This window comes from Ranitomeya variabilis, chromosome 6 (genome assembly GCF_051348905.1).
Source record: "Ranitomeya variabilis isolate aRanVar5 chromosome 6, aRanVar5.hap1, whole genome shotgun sequence".
In the NCBI taxonomy this organism is placed as follows: Eukaryota; Metazoa; Chordata; class Amphibia; order Anura; family Dendrobatidae; genus Ranitomeya; species Ranitomeya variabilis.
Genome location: NC_135237.1, coordinates 360381871 through 360407415, shown reverse-complemented (window position 1 = coordinate 360407415; position 25545 = coordinate 360381871). Strand labels below are relative to the sequence as shown.

Here is a 25545-nt window from a genome sequence, read left to right as displayed (position 1 = left end):
TGTAAGCACTATTTAGGGGTGACTGAATAGTGGGTTTATGCACAACTACAAGCCTCTAAAGGATACTACACCATGTGTTTTGCGTGACTTCAAATGCACCAGCAGCTTCATATACTGGTTTGCTGCTTTGTAATGGTATTTTAGCAGCTGCTCTCTTAACCCAATAAATTTGTCTGCAGAAACCTTCCTCATTATGCCTTTATCTGCACAAACCAGTCTGTGCTCTGTGTCAGCCACAAATTTTTTTAACAATACGATGATCACGCTTTTCTAATGTATTCATACCTTGCCCAAGGCATTGCGCTATTTAAAGCTTTTCTGCAGCAAACAGATCCTTTTTCTTTCCCATATTGCTTGAAACCTAGGACCATCTTAATAACATGGAAACATCTTCTTAGCAGTTTTCCTTTTAATTGGGCATCATCTGGCAAACAAATGATCACAGTTATTTGAGATTGATTTTGGTGATCCAAAGAACCCTGAAACACAATACCATCTATGAGTTTAATTGTAAAACAAAAAGTAACATCTTTATGACACTTAAATCTAATTTACATAATAATTTGGAACGTGGTGTAAAAGAAGATTTAGAGGTCATGCTGTAGTCTGTTGGTAATGACTGTGTATAACTTGCATCAGAAAGTGTTTATTATTAAGCAGCGTATTTAATCCTCTTATCATCAGATAGCAGAAACATCTTTATGCAAAGCTATTATGCTAACACTGTTAAACACTGTTCTATCTTTATTTTGTATGAATTATTACACATTTATGTAGAAATAAATAGCATCTGTGATAATCTTGTAGGATAATCTTGCTTTTATTTTATGAATCCTATCCTACATAATGATCTGCAAGCAAAAAGCAATATTGGACAACAGAAGTGTGTAAACAGTATACAGTACATTGTAAAGGAAGGATTTGTAACGTACCACGCTTGTATGATAAGAGTCCACGGGAGGATAAAACCGAAGGGTGCCATGTCTCTAGCTGGTGTAGCACAGTGGCAGTAGAAAATGGAGGGAAGAAAATGGCAATTCCAGGGGGTGAATGAAAGCAATATCTTTATTATTCAAGCTATAAAAACAACATACAAGAATAAAAAACGGACTCATTTCTAGCGTCTTACACGCCCTTAATCACAGTAACAATGCATACTACAGCACACTATGATTAAGGATGTGTAAGTCACCAGAAACGCATCAGTTTTTTAGCCTTTGACTCCATTTTATATAGTATATCGATCAACTTACAATAACTTGAAACTGTTTTTTTATTTTTTAAACGTGAAACTAGACTAAAATACATTGTCCTACAAGAAAAGTAAAAAGTTAGCATAGTCATTGGGTTCATATATAACAATACAGTATACACAATAGAATTGTCATTATGAAAATGTAAGATTATGTTAGCAATTTTTTTGGCTGCTAGTGACGTTAACATTTTAAAGTTTTTGTTATTTTACTAAATAATTTGTTTTAAAGTGTTTTTTTTTTATATACGCATACTATAAATCACTAGAGACAGAGGAGGTAGATCTTTTTAATGTTCCTACTGTTCAGATTACTGCCATACCTACAGTTAATTGAAATCTTAGATCTGTTTCTTGGGTCATTAGAAGCTGAGCGCTTTCTTTCCAGAGATAGAAGGTGGAATTGGAGATTTGTGAAATTGACTGTTTCATTACTTGGATACCCTATATTATAAGAGAAAGCATTGACAATCATATCAGGTAACAGTATCTCTTCCCCTACAAAATGCATACAATTTCACTACATTTTCAAGAGATAGTTTACAGAAAGCTTATACTTACATTCTGACTTTTCAATGGTTTATAATATCAGAAAGCAAAATGCTTTTAAAAGACCAAGGAGCCATGAAGGCAATAAATTAGTATTATGTTACTTAAAAAGTCTAAGGCCTCTTTCACACTTACATTTTTTACAATCAGTCACAATCTGTCAAAATGTTGAAAAGACGGATCCTGTGCATATTGTAAAAAACTGAAGCACTGGATCCATTTTTTGATGTATTCGTCGAGGCAGTTGTTGCCAGAAATTAAGGCTATGTGCACACGTTGTGTATTCGTCTTTGCCGCCTTTTTTCGCTGCGAAAACGCATACACAACACAACCCATGTTAAAAATAACTAAAAAAATAAAAAATTGTGATATTATTACCTTCCGGAGTCCCCTGCAGCCTTCCCAATGCTTGCGATGCTCCCGGCAGCTCCCGTTCCCAGTGATGCCTTGCGAGACAATGACCTGTGATGACATAGCGGTCTCGCGAGACCTCTACGTCATCGGGTTATTGTCGCAAGGCATCACTGGGAACGGGAGCATCGCGAGCATCAGGAAGGCTGCGGGGGACGCCGGAAGTAAGAAAAAAAACCAAAAAACATGATATTCTTACCTTCCGGCATCCCCCGCAGCCTTCCCGATGCTCGCGATGCTCCCGGCAGCTCCCGTTCCCAGTGATGCCTTGTGACAGTAACCCGATGACATACATCATCACAGATCATTGTCTCGCAAGGCATCACTGGGAAGGGAGCTGTTGGGAGCATCGCAAGCATCAGGAAGGATGCGGGGGACGCCAGAAGGTGAGAATATCACGATTTTTTATTTTTGTTATTATTTTTAACATTATATCTTTTTACTATTGATGCTGCATGGGCAGCATCAATAGTAAAAAAAAAAGAGAGAGCGAGAGAGAATTTCCCTGACTGCAAATTCATCCAGGCATGCTCAGTTTCAAAAGACGGCATCCGTCACTGGATTCCTTCCATTATAGCCAACAACGGACAGTGCAGGATCCTTCACTGAGCGATTTTACGACGTACGCGAAAAACGTTTCTATGTGTGTTGTCTCTGCCCGACGGATAGTGATTTTAACATGGATCCAGCGCACGATGGATGAAACAGAAGGCCATCCATCACAATCTGTCGCTAATACAAGTCTATGAGAAAAAAATAGATCCAGCAGAAACATTTGCTGGATCCGTTTTTTTCACAAAACGATGGATTTTGACGGAAACAAAAAGACGGAAGTGTGAAAGAGGCCTTAGGCTACTTTCACACTTGCGTCGGTACGGGTCAGCGGGCCAGCGTACCGACGCACGTTGTGAAATTTGTGCACGACGTGGGCAGCAGATGCCATTTTTCAACGCATGCGCTGCCCATTCTGAAGTCCGGGCAGGGTGGGCGGAGTTTCAGCCGCGCATGCGCGGTAGAAAATGGCAGTTGCGACAGACAAAAAAACGTTCACTTGAACGTTTTTTCGTGCTGACGGTCCGTCAAAACATGACGGATCCGTTGCACCATGGATACGACGTGTGGCCCTCCGTTGCGATACGTCGCTAATACAAGTCTATGGGCAAAAACGCATCCTGCGAGCACATTTGCAGGATCCGTTTTTTGCCCTAAATGACGGATTGCGATGGATTAAAAAAAACGCTAGTGTGAAAGTAGCCTTAGGGTAAATGTACATTTTCAGTATTTTCTGCCGAAATCTCTGCACCATTTACCTTGTTTAAATGTTTTTGTAATTCAGATGTTTCCTTGCAATGGTTTCCTGCGATGGCACCAGCGAGTCACTATGACGTATTGTGGAGGGATTGCAGGACGCAGGATTCCGGAGGCCATAACTGATGTGCATGGGAGGGGGGTAGTATTGTAATGAGGACAGAGGGCAGGGATTTCTTCCAGGCATTGCACGCCCCAGAGCCTGGAACAAATTTTTAGCATAAAAACAGAATATAACATTTCTCAATAACAAGACCATTAATATAAGGCATAGAGGTAGAATTAGCTTAACATTTCTATTACCTGTGTGCCCATATTAATAGGTCATATACGTTCCAGGAGGTGACTGATTCCCTTTAAACACCGCATGATGCTGATGCTGGAATTGGGTGACGGGACAAGTATTTGTGCAATATGTGCATGATGCACTTGTTTGTGGCCATAAACATTTGGAGCACCACCATCTTCAACTAATTAAGACAAGAAATTTTCCAGTCTGCAAGGATTGTGGCGCTGGTGATGGGGAAGTTCAGATGTTGACGAAGGTGCTTGATTAGTAGTTGGTTGGCATATATTTCTGATCCCAACAACGTCACTTATGGGGGTAATTCGGTGTGACAACTCATAAAGGTACCGTCACACTAGGCGATATCGCCAGCGATCCGTGACGTTGCAGCGACCTGGATAGCGATATCGCTGTATTTGACACGCAGCAGCGATCTGGATCCCGCTGTGAAATTGCTGGTCGCTGCTAGAAGGTCTGCACTTTATTTGGTCGCTAGGTCGCCGTGTATCGCCGTGTTTGACAGCAAAAGCAAGGATACCAGCGATATTTTACACTGGTAACCAGGGTAAACATCGGGTTACTAAGCGCAGGGCCGCGCTTAGTAACCCGATGTTTACCCTGGTTACCAGCGTAAAAGTTAAAAAAACAAACAGCACATACTCACCAGCGCGTCCCCCAGCCTCTGCTTCCTGACACTGACTGAGCGCCGGCCCTAAACTGAAAGTGAAAGCTGTGCTGTTAGGGCCGGAGCTCAGTCAGTGTCAGGAAGCAGAGGCTGGGGGACGCGCTGGTGAGTATGTGCTGTTTGTTTTTTTAACTTTTACGCTGGTAACCAGGGTAAACATCGGGTTACTAAGCGCGGCCCTGCGCTTAGCAACCCGATGCTTACCCTGGTTACCCGGGGACCTCGGCATCGTTGGTCGCTGGAGAGCGGTCTGTGTGACAGCTCTCCAGCGACCAAACAGCGACGCTGCAGCGATCGGCATCGCTGTCGCTATCGCTGCAGCGTCGCTTAATGTGACGGTACCTTAAGTGTCCAAGAAAGTAAATAAAACCGCTATAAAAGACGCTTATCTCGTTGCATCTCTCTAATTCTGCTGGCCAATGTGTACCCAAAATGGTCAAACTCATCCTCAGCCTGAGCTTTTGTTATCAGGCTGCCTCAGATGAAAGACAGTCAGAATTTAACTGCATCTGTGGGTTATAAGACCTTTTTTGTTTCTTTTTTTTGGTTTGTCCTTTTACTGCTTCAAGAATATCTCTTTGCCTCAAGATAGGCTGCACGGAACATGATGGGTTCACAGCTGGTTCCAAAACTGTGGCAGGACCATCAACATTGTCACCCTCCCCTTTGTTGGCTTCATACTGTGTTGTTTGTATATGGTTTGTACTATGTGAAAGCAATAAGGAATTCATTAGTAGAAAATAAATACTTATATTGAGAAATATACATGAACAAAGTTAGAACTTACATCCGTAATTCTCGGCTGGTAATTGTGAATTGTAACTTGGTGTAAAATTGCCATTTTTCAGTTGCAGGTGATGATCCACTCCTGGCTTCATTCATTAAAAATGTATTAAAGCGGTCCCGGACAGATTGCCAACACTTACGGACATCACGATCTATAATGAAAAAAAAGACAGAAACAAACATATTTCGTGTTTTTGAACATAATTGTAGGTTAAGCCAATTTACATGTCACTAAAAATGCCACTATAGTGTGGTTTTCTTGGAGTAGAAACCAGCACAACTTCGAAACCTGTTATGGTTAAACCATGTACTGCTATACCACATATTCTGGGTTTCTTATTTCGACCAGCAGCGCAGCACCATCCATCTATCCTGGTTATCCTACTAAGTCTATTAAGAGTTGTTCTTCTCATGTCCCTCTCAGGTGAGCAAATATCGCACCTTAAATGTATGTTATCTGGATAATACACAATGTGTGCTTTCTGTCTGTTTTTCTTCAACATGTATTTCTTGAAATACAATTTATAGCTATCGATTTCCCACTATAGTTGAGCGTTTGCTTCATCCCACCATAGGTATCACTCCCTGCAAATTGCTGTCCAACCGCTGTCTCTTTTGTGGTGGTCGTTGTAACCTTCTGCCACAGAGTCCCTAAGCTATGACCCAGCCGCCACCTTCAATATGTAACATAAGGTAATTATATATCATATGTACAAAAAATAAAATGTAGTATACACAAACACAGACAGACATAAAAGTTAATATATAGTTAAGTATAGGTGAACGTATAGGTGTTTGTACAGTATATACAGTAGACACCAAAAGTTTGGACACACCTTCTCATTTAAAGATTTTTCTGTATTTTCATGACTATGAAAATTGTAAATTCACACTGAAGGCATCAAAACTATGAATTAACACATGTGGAATTATATACTTAACAAAAAAGTGTGAAACAACTGAAAATATGTCTTATAGTCTAGGTTCTTCAAAGTAGCCACCTTTTGCTTTTTCCCTCCTCATTTAAGCATGCCATCATACATCCATTACTTAAAAAACCCTCCCTCGACCAAAACTGTGCCGCTAATTATAGACCTGTCTCTAATCTTCCCTTCATCTCTAAACTCCTGGAACGCCTCGTCCACTCCCGTCTTACCCGCTATCTCTCAGATAACTCTCTTCTCGACCCTCTTCAATCTGGCTTCCGCTCTTTACACTCTACTGAAACTGCCCTCACTAAAGTCTCTAATGACCTACTAACAGCTAAATCTAATGGTCACTACTCCATGCTAATTCTCTTGAATCTTTCCGCAGCATTCAACACTGTGGATCATCAGCTCCTCCTCACTATGCTCCGCTCCATCGGCATCAAGGACACTGGTCTCTCTTGGTTCTCCTCCTATCTCTCTGACCGATCCTTCACTGTATGTTTTGCTGGTTCCTCCTCCTCTCCCCTTACTGTTGGGGTTCCTCAAGGATCAGTCTGCAAAAACTCTTACTGTCTCACTTATTCATTCTTGTCTGGACTATTGTAAGTCTCTACTAATCGGCCTCCCTCTTACCAAACTCTCCCCGCTCCAATCTGTCCTGAATGCTGCTGCCAGGATCATATTCCTCACCAACCGTTACACCGATGCCTCTACCTTGTGCCAGTCATTACACAGGCTACCCATCCACTCCAGAATCCAGTACAAAACTACTATCCTCATCCACAAAGCACTCCATGGCTCAGCACCACCCTACATCTCCTCTCTGGTCTCAGTCTACCACCCTACCCGTGCCCTCCGCTCCGCTAATGACCTCAGGTTAGCATCCTCAATAATCAGAACCTCCCATTCCCGTCTCCAAGACTTTACACGTGCTGCGCCGATTCTTTGGAATGCACTACCTAGGTTAATACGATTAATCCCCAATCCCCACAGTTTTAAGCGTGCCCTAAAAACGCATTTGTTCAGACTGGCCTACCGCCTCAACGCATTAACCTAACTATCCCTGTGTGGCCTAATAAAAAAAATAAAAATTAAAAAATAAAAATTAAAAAAAAAACATAATCAGGTTCCTTGCATCATGTTCTCATACACTTTATGCAGTTAATAGCCTCTGTGTCTGTACTGCTACATACTTAGGCTGTTAACTGGTTCATGCAGCTTTACATGAACACCCGAGCCTTACACTATGGCTGGTCCAAATAACTAAAGTAATTGTTACCATCCACCTCTCGTGTCTCCCCTTTAACTCATAGTTTGTAAGCTTGCGAGCAGGGCCCTCATTCCTCCTGGTATCTGTTTTGAACTGTGATTTCTGTTATGCTGTAATGTCTATTGTCTGTACAAGTCCCCTCTATAAGTTGTAAAGCACTGCGGAATATGTTGGCGCTATATAAATAAAATTATTATTTATTATTATTTGCTTTGATGACTGCTTTGCACACTCTTGGCATTCTCTTGATGAGCTTCAAGAGGTAGTCATCAGAAATGGTTTTAATTTCACAGGTGTGCCCTGTCAGGTTTAATCAGTGGGATTTCTTGCCTATAAATTGTGTTGAGCAGAAGTCTGGTGGATACACAGCTGATAGTCCTACTGAATAGACTGTTAGAATTTGTATTATGGCAAGAAAACAGCTAAGAAAAGAAAAAAGAGTGGCCATCATTACTTTAAGAAATGAAGGTCAGTCAGTCCGAAAAATTGGGAAAACTTTGAAAGTGTCCCCAAGTGCAGTTGCAAAAACCTTCAAGCGCTACAAAGAAACTGGCTCACGTGAGGACCGCCCCAGGAAAGGAAGACCAAGAGTCACCTCTGCTTCTGAGGATAAGTTTATCCGAATCACCAGCCTCAGAAATCGCAGGTTAACAGCAGCTTAGATTAGAGACCAGGTCAATGCCACACAGAGTTCCAGCAGCAGACACATCTCTACAACAACTGTTAAGAGGAGACTTTGTGCAGCAGGCCTTCATGGTAAAATAGCTGCTAGGAAACCACTGCTAAGGACAGGCAACAAGCAGAAGAGACTTGTTTGGGCTAAAGAACACAAGGAATGGACATTAGACCAGTGGAAATCTGTGCTTTGGTCTGATGAGTCCAAATTTGAGAGCTTTGGTTCCAACCACCGTGTCTTTGTGCGACGCAGAAAAGGTGAACGGATGGACTCTACATGCCTGGTTCCCACTTTGAAGCATGGAGGAGGAGGTGTGATGTTGTTGGGGTGCTTTGCTGGTGACACTGTTGGGGATTTATTCAAAATTGAAGGCATACTGAACCAGCATGGCTACCACAGCATCTTGCAGCTGCATGCTATTCCATCCGGTTTGCGTTTAGTTGGACCATCATTTATTTTTCAACAGGACAGTGACCCCAAGCACACCTTCAGGCTGTGTAAGGGCTATTTGACCAAGAAGGAGAGTTATGGGGTGCTACGCCAGATGACCTGGCCTCCACAGTCACCAGACCGCAGAGTGAAGGCAAAAGGGCCAACAAGTGCTAAGCATCTCTGGGAACTCCTTCAAGATTGTTGGAAGACCATTTCCGGTAACTACCTCTTGAAGCTCATCAAGAGAATGCCAAGAGTGTGCAAAGCAGTCATCAAAGCAAAAGGTGGCTACTTTGAAGAACCTAGAATATAAGAAATATTTTCAGTTGTTTCACACTTTTTTGTTAAGTATATAATTCCACATGTGTTAATTCATAGTTTTGATGCCTTCAGCGTGAATTTACAATTTTCATAGTCATGCAAATACAGAAAAATCTTTAAGTGAGAAGGTGTGTCCAAACTTTTGGTCTATACTGTGTATATATATATATATATATATATATATATATATATATATATATATATATATATATATATATATATACACATATATATATATATACAAAATAAATATATACATAGTGCCCAGCATAAATGAGTACACCTTTTTAAAGTAAGATTTTGATCAAGAACAATATTTTTAATAAATTGATGAACAAGGAAGAAATTGGGAGGAGTGTTTATTTCAATAAAGTGTTTATTTTTACTTTTTATTAATGGGTTAGTAATGGAGTTTCTATTAGACACCTCTCCATTACTAGCACTTGTGCTTGCTGTTAGCCAGCTGTGTTTTTGACACTTCAGAACCAACCTCCACAACCAAAAGTAGGAGGTATCAAGGGCGATAAAGAGAAGAGTTGACTTTCAGCTAAAAAATCTTCTGGGGCAGATGGTTTTTCTGCGGCCAGCTCAGGAGTAGATGATGTCTGAGTTGCTGTTAGTGAAGAAGGCTCAACATTGACTGAAAGCTGTGGTTGTGGAGAGCCCTATGTGCAAGTATCGTATGTGTGGGAATTATTTTCCACAATTCTAGACAACTAATCTTTTGCAGTGTTAAGGAACTACAAGAGGAAAATAAACTATAGATATACCAGCTCAAATAGACTAGGACTTACAGTTTTCCATTAGCACAAGGAGTAGCATCACCAGCTAATATGAGAAAAACAAGCTGGACAGCGATATGAACAAAACTAAAGCTCTCTTCTTCCTCACATAAACTGTGACTGAAAATGTCATGCAGTAGAGAAACTAGAGCTTGTGTTACCTTGAGATCTGTCATTGAAAGGTGACGAAAAGTGTATATTGTTTACTGGGGTCCTTCAAAAAGGCTACAATATTTGATAGTAGGGCCAACGATTGCTTCACTAATGTTATTCCCCTCTTAACTACATTGGAAATTATGCAAAAAGGGATGGAGGAAGAAAAACAGCTTCCAACATTTTCCTTACATTCTCGATCTTTTGGGGCCACATGGCATTTTCCTTAGGAACAAGCTCATTGCTTCTATTACTTGGGCCGTAGAGTATTGGCCTACTTGTGTTGTTTCACATTGTTTTCTAAACTTCCTTAATACCTCTTTGGAGATTTCCTAGGTACGTGGTGGGCAAGAAAATTTTACATTCTTAATGATTTTATTGGTGTGCTGCACCCCCAAAATGTCTTATCATTTTGTAAAAATAAGCCATTTGTCTGGTATGAATTTCCCAGTTAGAGCAAGATAGGACTCCTACTCAGGACATGGCAAAAAAGGCAAACATTTTTTTCAAAGAAAAATTAATAGAGTTCTATGACTAAAATTTTCTTTACCACTGCCCTCACTACTTCTTGCAGAAATAAGGATTGTCCATGTTTTGACTGGCAACAATTTTCCTGGTAGAATCCTGCAAAGGATTGGGCCCTTGTGCAGGGTTGGACACAAAAGAGCAAAAATAAGTCAAAGAAATATTTCTGAGCTTCTAGGACTACAATTATTTTTACCATCATCATGTTTTTTTATATGAACTAATGAGCTTTTGGGAATTGACTGGGTGGTATTTCTGCGGTAAGACTCTGAGTCGGATTGTGCCTCTACACAGGACTGGATACAAAAGGTGAACATTTATTTTAAAAAAATCATGGACTTTCATGACTACAATTTTTTTACCATCACGGGCAGCACGGTGGCGCAGTGGATAGCACAGCAGCCTTGCAGCGCTGGAGTCCTGGGTTCAAGCCCCACTAAGGACAACATCTGCAAAGAGTTTGTATGTTCTCTCCGTGTTTGTGTGGGTTTCCTCCGAGTACTCCGGTTTCCTCCCACATTCCAAAGACATACTGATAGGGAATTTAGATTGTGAGCCCCAACGGGGACAGCGACGATAATGTGTGCAACCTGTAAAGCACTGCGGAATATGTTAGCGCTATATAAAAATAAAGATTATTATTAAAAATAAAGATTATTACCATCATCCTCATTTTTAGTAAAAATCTGTGTTTTTTGTGCATCGACTAGGGTATATTTCCTTGTTAGGATCTAGCACCGGATTGCAGCCTTATGTATTGCTGACCTCAAAAGGCAATTTTTTTCTAACAATACCATTGTAACGCCCGCCAGGGCCGTGGGGAACTCGGTATCAGGTCCGGTACTTAAAGGGATGTGTCGCGGTGACCCGGTCCGTGGCCCTGGGTGCCCATGTTAAAGGGGTTTTTGAAATAAAGGAATGTTCATGACGCCACCTGTGGTATTCGGTCAGGAGTGACCGATGCTGCTTAAAGGGGTCCTCTGGGGTGATGTTATGGCAGCTAGATGGTATAACTTCCCACAGGTGCAGTAGGTCCCCAGGACTCCCATGTGTAGATGGAGATAGTGTAATAAGAAACAGAGGACACAAGGTTGCAGTCTCTTTACCTCTTTACTGAAGCAATTCAGGCAGCCACAGTCCAGGGTACTGGATCACAGGTGCTGGTGGTGTTCTGGCCGGCTTGGAAGCAAGTTGAGATTTCCCCTTACCAGGTCGGATTAGAAGCCTTTCCTCTAGTTCTGTAGTGTAGTTCTTTGCTGCCTATAGCTGTCCAACAAGGTCCTCATGAGGTTTCTGCCCTTTTATGTAAGTGGGACACTAACCTGTATAACATGTGGCTCGAGCCTTTTTACAGGGTCTTTATCACGACCCGGGCTCTATATGCCACTGTGTCTTCAGGTGTTAAGAGGAATCTTCCATCGCTTCCAAGTGTGACATCACTTTCCCCGTGAGGAAAGCAATGCCACTGGGACAACCAGGACCCTGGGGTGTCACACTATCATCCTAATTTTTTCAGAAAATGGAAATCTTCGACTTTTGTGAATTGAATTGCCTTGGTAGAGCATTGTGCAGGTTTCACATAAAAGGCTATTGAAGTCAAATTTTTCATCATTAACTCACATAGCTGGAGAGGATAATCAAACCAGGAATCGAAAGCTGAGTTTGTTTCAGGACAGCATTGTATCACCTGTTCATATGGTAAAATTACTTTGACATAAGGCTATATTTGTATTAAAAAGCTTGAAAAGTGGTTGGATAGTTACAGTCCTAGGAGACCTCAAAGCATTAGGGTATGTGCACAAGTTGCTGATTTCATTGCTGATTTTTACACGCAGATTCTGCAGAATCTGCAGGTAAAATGCCCTGCGTTTTACCTGCGGATTCCCCGTGGATTTTCTGCAGATTTTGTGCGGATTTCACCTGCGTTTTTACACTTGCGGATTCCAATCCGCACAAAGAATTGACATGCTGCGAAAAATAAACCGCTGCGTTTCTGCTCGAATTTTCCGCATCATGTGCACTGCGGTTTTGGTTTTCCACAGGTTTACATGGTACTGTACAACGCATGGAAAACTGTTGCGGATCCGCAGGGTCAAATTCGCTGCGGATCCGCAGCCAAATCCACAACGTGTGCACATACCCTAACACGTCTTTTCTGGACGTATAATTAGGCTTTGCAATATTTGCAACTCATGGCAAAATGACTAACTGCAAGTCAAATTTTTGGGAAAAAGTCAATAAAATTGGCTAATATGAATCTCCAAAAATTCAGTCATCTCTATTTTTAAGCCCTTGCTTCACGGGAATCAACATAAAGTGAAATGAAAAAAAAAGTTTTTTTTCTATGAAAATATTATTTTGTCCAGAAATGTTACATTTTCACAAGGGGTAAAAGGAAACTAAGCAGCCCACAATTTGTTAACCAAACTCTCTTGAGTACAGCAGAGTTGTACACTGTAAGGCTGAGAAGAGCAGATGTCTTATAGAGTCAATTCAGTAGTAACCCCCAAAAAGTGATTCAATTTTCTAAACTACACCCCTAAGGTATTTTTCTAGGTGTATAGTGACACTTTGACCCTACAGGGGTTTCAAATTCCTTTACCATTAAGTTGTGAAAATGAAAAACTAGGATCTCTAATATATGTATGCAGTGGTGTGAAAAAGTGTTTTCCCCCTTTCTGCATATTTGTCACACTTAAATGTTTCAGATCACCAAACAAATTTAAATATTAGACAAAGATAACTCAAGCAAACAAAAATGCTGTTTATAAATTAATGTGTTTATTATTAAGGGAAAAAGAAATCCAAATCTACATGGCCCTGTGTGAAAAAGTGATTTCTCTCCTTAAAACATAAATGAATTGTGATTTATCAGATCTTCGAGAAGCTGAGTTCAAACTCCCTAGCCACACCCAGGCCGGATTACTGCCATACCTGTTCTCAATGAAGAAATCACTTAAATAGATCCTTCCTGACAAAGTGAAGTAGACCAAAAGCTCCTCAAAAGCTAGGCATCTTTCCACGATCCAAATGAATTCTGGAACAAAATAAAATGATGACTATAATTTAATAAACATTTTTATATATCCTAGGCACTTCACAGTGTTTTTGATCGGTAGGGCTCTAAGCCCTGAGACCCCTATCAATTGGTCACCACTCTGAAGTCCACAGCTCCTGCATGAGCTGTGTGGACAGATTGGTTTACAGGCTCAATAGTCAGTCTATGTGTCTTTACAGTAGCTCTCACATAGCTGTGTACTGACCCATAGACCTACTATTGAGCCTGAAAAACGCATCTGTGTAGCTCTTGCAGGAACTGCAGACTTTCATTCTGTCAGTAAATCAAGAAATAAAGTAGTGGGGCTGTCATCTATTTCTAAACAATTTTATAAATAATAAAAAATAGCCTGAAAAGAACTACAAAAGTACTCTAGGAAGAAACATACTGTCAACAAACTCTATGACTCCGATTCATCAATACTAGCAATGTTCACACTGGTCTTAATGAGATGGCACTTTGGAGTTAGACATTCCTGACACATTAGGAGGCATATTTGGAGTGTCTAACAAGTGGTGTGCCTCTTGCCACAAATCTTTACCCTATCAGAGACTGGGGAAAGGAGCTCCACAGCTGATCATGAATTAGAAGAGCTGTAGCATTATGCTCAAGGCGCACCTCTGATTCCCCGCAGAACAGACATGAAAATACCAAAAGTCAACATTATGCGCAACTTCACTTTGCGTAAAAATTTTGCAACTTTTCAAAGCGATTTACATCAGAATTCTGGCATAAGCGCGCTGATGAATTTGTGCCTATATGTCTATTCTCTGACTAGGCTGTGTTGCACTGATGGCACAGCACCTCAACAGGCATTAAAGATAAATGTTGGATACGCTCCTTGGTCTCCTAGCTCCTGTTGATTCCATATTTGGTTCAGCTCAAATCAGTTTGGGTGTTTCCAGTAATCGAAATAAGTAGATATTCTGTTATAATGGATGCAGGTTTGAGTAAGAAAGGTTTCGTAATAATATGATAGCCAGAGATAATCATTGGTTTATTAACAAATAACAATCAATGAAACATACAGTGTATTCTGATTCTTTCACTTCAATTGCTGTCAGGGACGAATGATTAAGATTGAAGTATAAGAATCGAAGCCGGTTGTAGGTTTCACACTTTATTACTTTGATTGCTTACGGTTCAGCTTCCATTGTATCCTGATATCTACTTATTTTGATCACTCCAAAAAAATAAAGGAAAACTTACACACATCAGTGTAACCCCCAAGTCAATAACATTTCAGGCATATCAGTCCATCGTCCATCCAGTTATCAATTACAAGTGATTGTGAATCAATTTGGTGCAAATGAAAGTGATGAGGTGAATTGGGAGGCAACATCAATACAACTACCACTGATGGTCACTGACAATTGCTCTCTCCTTATCCTTACTTACTGATTCTTCTCTAGTTTTGGGCATTGCTACTGTTCTTGTTACTACGGGTAGCATGAGGCATTAACTACAGCCTGTTTAGTTTTCACAGGTAGTATAGCACTTACATATGGGCCATTGCAGGAAGGTTTGGTGCCTTTCCCAGCACTGTCTCTAGAGCATGTATCAGAAACTAGGACATGAGCCATTACATTAGGAGAGCAGGATAGGGCCTTAGAAGGGCATCATCCCACTATCAGGGAAGATATTTGCTCTTTTTTTTATGAGAAGGAGCAGGAGAAGCACTGCAGAACCCTTAAAAATTCCTCTCACCAGGCTTCTGGTGGGCTTTTTTACCATGAGGTCCTGTAATGAGACCTGTGCTCAAGTCCCAGAACTGTGCAGCTCACCACTGTTATCAGGTCCACCATTGGTGCCTTGTTCTCTTCGCAGATGAGAGCAAGTTCACACTTGGCATTGGTGACCCACATGAATGTTTTGAGATATCATGGTGAATATTATTATTATTATACATTTTTATAGCGTCATTTATTCCATGGCGCTTTACATGTGAAAAGGGGGCAAATATAGACAAATACATTAAACACGAGCAAAAAACAAGGCACTAACAGGTACAGAAGGAGGGAGGACCCTGCCCGCGAGGGCTCACAGTCTGCAGGGGATGGGTGAATATTATGTAATTTGCAGAATCAACCAACATGACCAGTTAGGTGATGTGTCAAGGATGGTCTGGGAATGCATATCCTTGGAGGGCCACAGAAATCTCCATGTGATAGCAAATGATATCATGACTGTTATTAAGAACATGGGCAAAATACTCACAGCCTTTATAAAATTTTAGGCTAGTGTAGTGGGCTCTGAGTTCCTCCTGGTACAGGACAATGTCTGGACTCATCTGGTCACAGTGTGTAAGCAGTTCCTGGAAGACAAAGGCATTCATTCCATTGACTGCCACACATATACCACAGGCGTGTATCAAATTGGGAATCTACTAAACATTATGTGTCAGCGGATCATAAGGGACCAAGTAGCAACAGACACTGTCCAGAAAATCACTGATGCCCTGAATAAAGTGTGAGCAAAGATAAACAAGGACACGATTCAACTTCTCATTTGGAGCTTGCCTAGCTGTTGCTGGAAGTGCATGCAGTCATGTAGGGGCCATACAAACTACTGAGTCACATTATGAGTTGCTGTGATGAAATTCACAGACATTCAATCCTCAATGTGCTGATAATTTTGCTCTCCATTGCCCATTGATACATAATTTTGTTCTTAACTTATTACACAACTTATAACTGTAAAGATTTTCATTGAGACCCAGTGTTTGATTTAAGGAACCCCTTAATTTATAGAGTAATGTACCGTATTTTTCGGATTATAAGACGCACTTTTTTCCCCCCAAACTTGGGGGGAAAATGGGGGTGCGTCTTATAATGCAGTTATACCTTTCACAGTACCGTTGCTGCAGGCCGCAGGCTGGATGAGGGAGTTTCCGGCGCAGCTGGCGGTGCCACGGGGAAGTCCGGCACTGCGGGTGGTGTCCGGCGCTGTGAGGGTGTCGGGCGGTGCTGCCCGGTGGTGCTCATGCTGGTCTCCATTCGAGCCCCCGGCAGTTCCGTGGGTTTCCTCCTGTGTGTGGACTCCGAGAAAATGGCCGCCGAGATCTCGGGAGATGAGATTTCAGCATTGAGATCTCATCTCCTGAGATCTCCATCTGCGCCAGCATGAGCACCACCGGGCAGCACTGCCCGACACCCCCCAGCGCCGGACACCCCATGGCACCGCCGGGCACTGCCAGCAGGGCCGGACACCCCCCTAGCACCGGTGACACCCGCAGCTAATCCCACAGCAAGTACCTGGATCAAAGTGCATCTTTCTACTTGGAGGACCCAGTATGTGTTTTTCTTTACTATTTGACAAGGACAGGTTACCAATTTCAGTGAGAACTGTGGTGACTCTTTAGAGTAATAAACAGTTGCCTGGATTCCATCACAGAATGCAGCTGACAACAGGGGTCAGCCTCTGGGCATATGTATCACTGTAAATAAGTTTTAGGCAGGTGTTGAAAAAAGCTGTAAAGTAACAGTGTTTGTTATTGGGAAGCCGCAGCGGCACGCCAAACATTGGAACACCCCTCATCCCATCCTGCGCCTCCAGCAGTGACCCTGGGACCCCGCTTGCCCGCATCCACCACCCCCAGTAAGCAATGGATTATAAGAAGCACCACCATTTTATTAAATTAATTAGCTTTTTATAATCCGAAATATACGGTATTTTGATTACTTGCCATTGCATCTATTAATTTTGTAAAATATGTGAGTATATCAATAATTGATTTTGAACTTGCATGCTGATAGTATTTCTTTTAAAAAAAAAGTTTTTTCTAATAGTATTAAACACCCAAATTTTAATTTACTGCTTTATCCAAAGTTGTTCATACAAGAGATACAGACTGATATGGGAGCACTGGCGAGAGATGGCTCAATTTAGGCAGGTATTCTGCTCATTTTAAATGATGGTGAAAACATTTACCAAAATGTAGACTCTACAGGTGTCACAATATTATAAGACAAGAAAGTGAAAAAAAAATACTAAAGAGATGGGGGAACACTAAGGCCGGGTGCACACGATCCGGAAGTAGCAGCGCTTTGGATGCAGCGCATGTTCGTTGCATCCAAAGCGCTACCGTCTATGGAATGCAGGTGAATCCACATGTGTTCACTGAACTGTGCGGATTCACCGCATCCAATACATTGTATGGTTGGTCTCCACAAGAGAAATTGACATGCTGCTATCTGGAGAGACGCGCCGCATGTCCGTCTCCACGAGTGAGCCACGGACGTCTGTGGATGCATAGGGGGCATAGGATTTCTTGATGCTGTAACATCTGGCTGCTGCTGGTTGGACGCTACACAAGTATGCCGCATCCTACCCGCAGCGATTACTGACCATGTGCACATACCCTAAGATGTCTCAGGATGGTTGAAAGTGTGGTCAAGCTGCCACCTTTGGAAGACCTATATTTGTGTCTTTGCTAGCGGGGCAAAGTTGGTAACAACATCACATTTTAAACAAATAAAATGTGCAATGCAGAAAAACCTTTCATTATTAACAGAACAAAGCTAAAATTTGATGTAGAAAAGGAGTACAAATTCAGACAGTGCTTGGCGACCCCTTCAGGATCAGACCTAGATTTAAAGTACAGCATGTCGCATTAGCTCTAGTATGCCAGTTCTCAGTCATATGACTCGTATGAGACATTAGGGCTTTTGTCTAACTCTCAGTATAAATCTATTTCCTCCTGTTCTGTTTCATAATATAAGCAGCGTTCCTTCTCCTAATAATATTATACAGTAATTACTCTATAAATTTGTAACAGCCCGAGAAATGAATACTGAGCAAAATATTTTGTTCTTCAGTTTATTGAAAAAAAGGTATTCGGTAACACCTTGTGTGTTTTACTTCCAGATCTGCAATATTCACATACAGTAGTAATAATAATCTGAAGACATCCTTATATATTCGGTTTAAAAACCAACTTCACAGTTATCATCACACAGCAACAAAAGCTTTTTTGTTACAAAAAAAAAAAAAAAAAGGAAGATGCCTAATCTTACGTCAGCATGTCTGAGATTTCAGACAGTCAGCTAGCTTCATGTGGCCAGAGTTCCTGTGAGCAAAACTGCACGCGTTGCACTAGGAGTGACTTTCAGGTGTTCAGACAGACACGTCTGGCTAGCTGTTACAATGCTATTTTAAATTTTGGAATGCTCGTTCCTTTCCGCAGTGCTTTTTTTCTCCGAAAATTGCCCTTTTTTTGGATGGAGGACATTGAATGATAACACTACAAGTCAGCTGACTGCTGTGTCACAGAGCTGCTGCTTTCTACATTTCCACAACTGCACAAGCTCTTTCTACTGCAGTTTTCTGGTCGCAGTGCGGCAATACAGACGCATAGGACGGGATACGGAATTTTTTTTTGTCTTGGGGAGTTACACTTATGTCTATTTCGGATACAAGAATGATTGTTCTTCTTTGGATAGGAGCTGTAAAGTATCTTGGATATAGACGGTACATGAAACTTGCAACGTTTTTCAATTAAACAAGCACTGCTCAAAGGCTGGAATCCAAAATCCCTCTATAGAATGAAGAAACATCTGCTTTCTCACCTGGAGTGATAGTTTTTTTTGTGCCACGCTAGCCTACCTGCAAGGAAGAGGAACCTCAAGACAAAGGATCCGATGCTTGTTGATGTCTATATCTGGGCCTTTGCAGCCATTGCATAGGTGAAGCATTCGAATACATCCTGGGTTACATGGAAACCTGGCAAAACATTGCGAGACAATTCATCTTTCGCAGGAGGAACAAACTGGCTAAAAAGAGTAGCCAGACTTGCTGACCTAAATCAATCCCAATCCTTCTCTGGATACAGGGCAGCAGCCGTCTAGCAGTGACACAACCAGCCATCATGTGGAGAATTTCTAGGATTGCAATGTCTGTGGGATGGAGCATCACGATATGAAGCACACTACTTTTACTTCTTTTTTCATTGCTTTTCTTTTGGATTTACCTGCAGCAGCTGCCGGCTCTCTGTTGGTTCCTCATTTGTGGCAATGAGTTGTCTGGTCTAACTGCATGTTTGGGTGGATTAGTCTGTCTGTATGCAGTCCTTATCTGCTCCTACTGGAAACCAGGGCACTAGTCAGCCTGCTTTAACAGTTGTTTTGCGTGATGCTATGCAGCTTGGATGCCTCGCTGACAACAAAGGAGAAAGCACAAAGCATCACTTTATCTTCTGGGTTGTTACAGGAGAAGAACTCCTCTTCTGTATGATGCCTCATCCTTTTTCTTCATTTCCTTTTGTTTCTAATTCATCTAATCGAAGAACCTAGCAGAAATCGTCATGGATATGTGTGGGTTTTTTTTTTTTCAAATGGTTTGGAAAAATACAGCCTGTGAAGACTGCAGCACATTTTAGGTTATTGCCAATTTGAAATACTTGGTTTGCTGAAGCTGAGCCCTAAGGGACAAGCTCAGTAGCTGAAAAAGAGATCGTAGATAAAGAAATAAAAATGACAAGCGTAATGGAGGCTCTGGAAAAGACACTGTCAGGGAATCAGTTCATGGGTAGCAGTTTCTTCAGTATCAATCTGAATAATTCATAGATTGAAATTACCCTGCTTTCACCTTTCTATTTAAAGCGGCATGATCTGAATCTCTAATAAATTTTCAGGATAAAGTAAAATGGCAATTTGAATGTGAAGTGCTTTTGAAACCAGATGCTGAATCCTGAATCTTTCGATATCTTTCACAATTATGCGGTGAGAACTCCCCTTCATCACGAAACTGCTTTACCAAAGAAAATTACTGTGATTACAAAAGCTACAATAGAATGCCATCAAATGATGATCTCTAATTTGCCTAATTTTCGAAGACTGACAGTCGTTCTTGAATGGCTATGGCAACACCTATTCTGCTAACCCTGGATCAATACGCTATTTAAACAGAAATCTTTTCTTTTTTTTTTGTATTTTTCTCTAAGCTCAAACAGGAAATATATATATATATATATTGGCTGTGATTACAACATAGCATACGTCTGGCGTTATCTACCTTTGTTTACACTCTGCATTTTCTTAATCAGATCTGTATCATTCCATAGTTGTATCACTTCACACTTCGCTCTTACTGCTGTACAGGTGAATGTCGATTCTATTATGCCGGCCCACACAATGACCACTGTATGCTCTGTACGTATGGTTAAACTATCTTTTCAATGTGAGCTGTGAGCTTTCATTTGTCTCTTTGTGGAGTAACTTTCGGTTTGTGGCTATAGACATTCTGTATTTGACGCACCTGCTGCTGGAAAGATACATTTGAAGCCTGTCAAGTCATTCAAAGCTACATCTTCAATATATTCCTTTCACAAAAGAGCTAAACACAAAGCCTTTGGAGCATCTCGTATCCTAGTTGTGTAAGTATGCAAACATTAATATTGTTAGATTGCGCTGTTAGATATAGGGGATATATCTGCTCCATATTTTGGGACTTAGTGGCGTATAGGACATGCAGATCTTGTAATTTATGTTACATGCTTTAAATGATCTAGAATTCTGTAGATCTCTAAAGAAAAATTAATTAATATTCACACAGTTTAAATAATGTGCAAAAATGTTATTGCATTATATGCTGTTTCCTTTGTGTGTAAGAATACATTTTAACATAAGCAGTTAGGAAATAACAAATGAAATGTTCTTACCTTTGGCGTCCTTTTCATAATGACGAGTTTTTCATTAAGGTAAGCTGGAGAGCTCCATGCTATAATAAAGACTGGGATCATTTTATCTGAACGCTTACAATCTTAATTTCCTTTGTACTGACATGCACCAAAAAACCTGTGCTAAATATGTTTCCCATGCTGGATGTGTATCGAAATGAATGCTGATGGGAAATAGTATTGTGATAATTCAGTGCTTTATAGTCGTGTAAAAAAGTAAGTGCTAGCAAGAATGCAACATCCATATTTCGACCGGACCGACGAAGGGTTAACATGCACATGTAGTCTGCTGATTCAGAGCGATAATGATGACTGAGCATGGGAACATTTTTCTATAATAATTGTCAAATTTTGATGCTCTTATGATCATTTCGTTAGCTAGAAAATTTGTCAAAATATTCACTTACAGTCCCTTAAATTGTACAGAAAATAAATGTACTGTAGCTGTTGTGATACAAATAGTAACATAATGTCGGAAAAGCTTTTCATGTTGACCTAGATATGCTTTGCGTTTCTTTCATCCCCCTGGAAAATGTCACACTCAGACAGTCATTCATTTTGATACAGTCAGACTGCTCTCCTTCCCAAGGGCTATATTCCTAATGTTATGTGTATTCGCGTTCACATAGCAGAAACGGTGACTCAGCCATGTTTCTTTCAGAAGATGAATCTACTCCGCTTACATTATTCCATGTAGCTTACCAGTAATTATGACAGTAGGTTTTATATGATAGGGAATATAAATGCTCTTTGTACTACACAGATGTATCATTTGTACAGTGTAATCGGCATCTTGAACTGTGCTTCAGTGTATGTGATCAGAATGGTACAATGTAGCCGGCTGTATTCTGGAAAGGATTATTTTTCCAGGCCACTACATAACTGTTATGTATGTTGTCAGGCAATTGTGTAACCCCCCCACTCCTCCTTCCAACCTTACTCTGACGTTCTGTCTGGCCATGAAAAATGGATTAAACTCACAGCAAAATGCACATTTCATATAGAAATCTCATGTAAGCCCCAGGTTATTCTAGGTAAGAGAACTGTTTCCTTAAGGAGAAAGGCAACTATTGTACAAGAAATGAGTACAGAAATGTCATACATGAGCAGAAGGGAAAATGGAAAAGCTGGTCAATTGCAGCTCGACTACATAGATTAAAAAGTGAAACCAGTTTGGGCATTGAACTTACCAAATGGACATTGTCGCTAAACCTTTTTAACTCCTTATATGCCAACGCTTTTGAAGTGAGGATGTGAATTTTATAACTTTGTGAAACCTGGACATGACTGGTGTTAAAAATGCTTCCATGTGGTTTTTCACAATGAAACACTAAACTATATGAAATATATGTGCCATACAGTTGAAGTTTGATATAGAGCAGCAGTTAAACCTGCGTTTACTCATTTTAGCCAGCGTACGGGCCATGGCTACCGCTAGGTAGCGCACAATACTTCTGGACACAATCTCCTGTACTTCCAGATTAAGCTTAACTTATTAATAACTTTATTCACATAGCACCTGACTACATAAGCGTATTATAATATTCTTTATGCTATAGCTATATTGTTAAACTACTTAATATCGCAAAGGGTTTACTTATGTTCCCAAAGAAAAATAACCTTTATATTGATGCCTTCATTTATATACAATAAAATGTCATCTTTACAGTCACTGTTATCTATTCACATATGTACACATGGAAGTCAAACAGATCATTAAAAACCTTATTTATAAGCAATCATTAAGGTATAAAGGATATATGCGTAATATTTTGGTTTCCCTGGACAACTGCTATATATAGTTCTATGTATTTATGCAGCTTGATTGACAAGATATAAAAAGATTGTATAATAATCATTTTATTATTGTCACACACTTATATTACATGCAGAGGTGCTAAGAGACAAGGAAACTGTATGAAGGTATTAATTACATGCATACGAAAAAGAATACAGGTATGGATGCTTGATTAAAAAATTTAGGATTTAAGATTGAAGCTTAAAATTGGAGCTTAGGAATTTTCCAAGTTGTATGATTGTGTACCTGGTTAACACCTTACAAAACTAAAGAAATTCTCATCCTAATTCTTGTTTTAGAAACAATTGATTGAAATAGACCTAATAGCGCCATATCTGTTGAGGAATTATGTGGCTGCGGATTTTGTTGTAGTAACAGCTGCAGATTTTTCCTGGAAGGACTGTGTTGAGCAGACAGCAGATGGTGCTATGATAATTTTTAGAGTTTGGTAATGTGTGACGTTCCTCTAGACTCAACCGTTATGAACTCTCAGGTTTTTTTTCTGTTAATTCATTCTTGTATCCTCTGTGTTGTTGATAACAAAGATAATGGTTGCTGTACATCCTAGGAAAAACTGTTTATTTTCATGCAATGTCTATGTGTTGATGATTCTGCTGAAAGCTAAAATCTGCAACAAGTTATGGGCCCAGATACAAAGTACAAAAAGGGCGCAGCACACCTTTGTGAACAGAGTGATACAAGGAATATGCCAGAGGTTTTTATGTCCTGTATATAAGTGAGAAACTCAGAGTAAATATGACAAGTAGAGAAGGGCTAAACTGAATAATGACAATTACCACAGACATATTATTGATGCAACCTGTGCAGTCGCACAGGGGCCCAAGAGGTAAGGGGGTCCGTTTCCACTTCCAAAACATGTGGAATCATGCATTTTGATTAGTTATTGGACTGCACAGGACTGATATATTGTTCTTATACAGGGGCCCTTTTTGTCTATGTGCGCTAGTGTACCAGATTTTGAAGTTAAAAGTGGATATTTGACTTGTGGGAAATTATTACTAGAGAGAGACCACAGATTAATAATAATCAGGAATGGGACAATGAAAACAAACAGACAAGAGCCATTATACGCTTATTAGTAGAGGAATATTCAGTTGATTCACATAGGACTGGAGAGCATTGTTAAAGGCATGTGAGATGCACTGCAAAAACTACATGAGAAAATCATTTTAAACAGCATAGTACTTATGCTAAGAAGTACAAAATGAAACTCAGCAGAGGAAAAGATATGCTGGAGCACATAAATCAAATATTGGAAGTGATCACACAACTGAGATCAGTGGGTGAGGAGATAAAAGATAGCCATGTTGCAGCCATTTTAATGTATGGGTCATCTGACACATTTGTACGACGATAAATGCAGTAGAGGCTTGCGTATGAATACCAGAGAAGAAATGAATGTGTGCAAGACTCCACAGAAGATGGCAGTAGAATTGCTCTTAAAGCGATATACTGTAGATATAAGGTTACCCAGGAAGGAGATCACAAAGATGCCTCAAACAGGAACACCTAAAGACTGTAAAATATGGAAGCAGAGAAACTGATATAATTTCCAAAAGAGACTAAACAAAAGGTCAAATACACAATCTCTGATCTATGTGTGCATAATTGGAATGGTACATTTAAATTGACAAATAAGTACACATTACAAGATTAATGGATTTACTTCGGAGCAAAGGTCTCAGGACAAGCGATATAAGCTTTTCTTTTTTCTTTTTTTTAAAAACTGACTTAAGTAACAGAGAAACAATCTTGCTGATGGAAGCAGAATAAAATAAGACAGAACTGGACATGTTGTCCTCATGTGTCCCAATAAAATAAACTGAGTTTAGCAATAAAAGTAACAGACATGTTGTATGCTCCCGATCGAGAAGGTAGACTGTTTTCTGTAAAGCATATAACAATAAAAGGCGTTACTGTAAAATTGTAAAATTCTCAGGTAACAAATATTCTGTCCTGGATGGAAAACAGAGGCTATCTAATGCCAAAAAGGATAAGTATTTATATAATTTTAAAGGAACAGCGGAGTCTCTGTTCACATAGGGACAGATAGGCTCATTGCCAAATAAAGAAAAAATGATTTAAAAAAAATCCAGTACATAAATAGTAAAAACCTAAAAACTGATAGTGTTCGGCACTATAAAATAATCCTTGTGAAATGGTGGTAGAGGATGAGGAAAAGGCACATCTGCTGAATGCCTTCATCTCTACAATATTTACAAGAGAAAATCGCATGGCATATCACATGGTCCAAGAAACCATAAATTATCAAATGTCACCTGCTTAACCCAGCAGGATGTATGGAGTCGCCTCAAAACACTAAAATAGACACTTCACAAGGTTCCAGATGGTATACACTCCCAAGTACTGCAGGAATTAAGTACTGTGATAGACAGACCATTATTTCTAATATTCAAGGATTACAAAATAGCAGGGTCGGTATTAGTGCCAGGCAGATGCTGCCAAGCCAAATAAAATCATGGGATGCATTAAAAGATGAATAGATGCTCATAACAAGAATATAGGTTTTCCTTTATTAAAGTAACAAGTGTGGTCACACTTAAAATATTGTGTACAATTTTATACTCCAATGTATAAGAAAGACATAGCTGAAGTAGAGCAGATGCA

General features: G+C 40.2%; 2 long non-coding RNA genes across 3 annotated transcripts in view; one reads left to right on the top strand and one right to left on the bottom strand.

The window, feature by feature from the left end:
* Positions 1–1493: 1493 nt before the first annotated feature.
* LOC143782486 (uncharacterized) lies at positions 1494–25169 on the bottom strand. 2 transcript variants are annotated; one of them, XR_013216962.1, is made up of 5 exons: positions 21081–25169; positions 15641–15737; positions 13300–13402; positions 5279–5429; positions 1494–1696 (listed from the first exon to the last, which is right to left on the bottom strand). It is a non-coding gene; the product is annotated as an uncharacterized LOC143782486 (long non-coding RNA). The 2 variants fall into 2 exon arrangements; XR_013216961.1 differs by lacking the exon at positions 1494–1696 and adding an exon at positions 4850–5196.
* LOC143782485 (uncharacterized) overlaps positions 18029–25545 on the top strand; it is a 44044-nt gene continuing 36527 nt past the window's right edge. The window contains exon 1 of the long non-coding RNA XR_013216960.1: positions 18029–20795. This is a non-coding gene — a long non-coding RNA (uncharacterized LOC143782485). The remainder of the gene's footprint in view (positions 20796–25545) is intronic.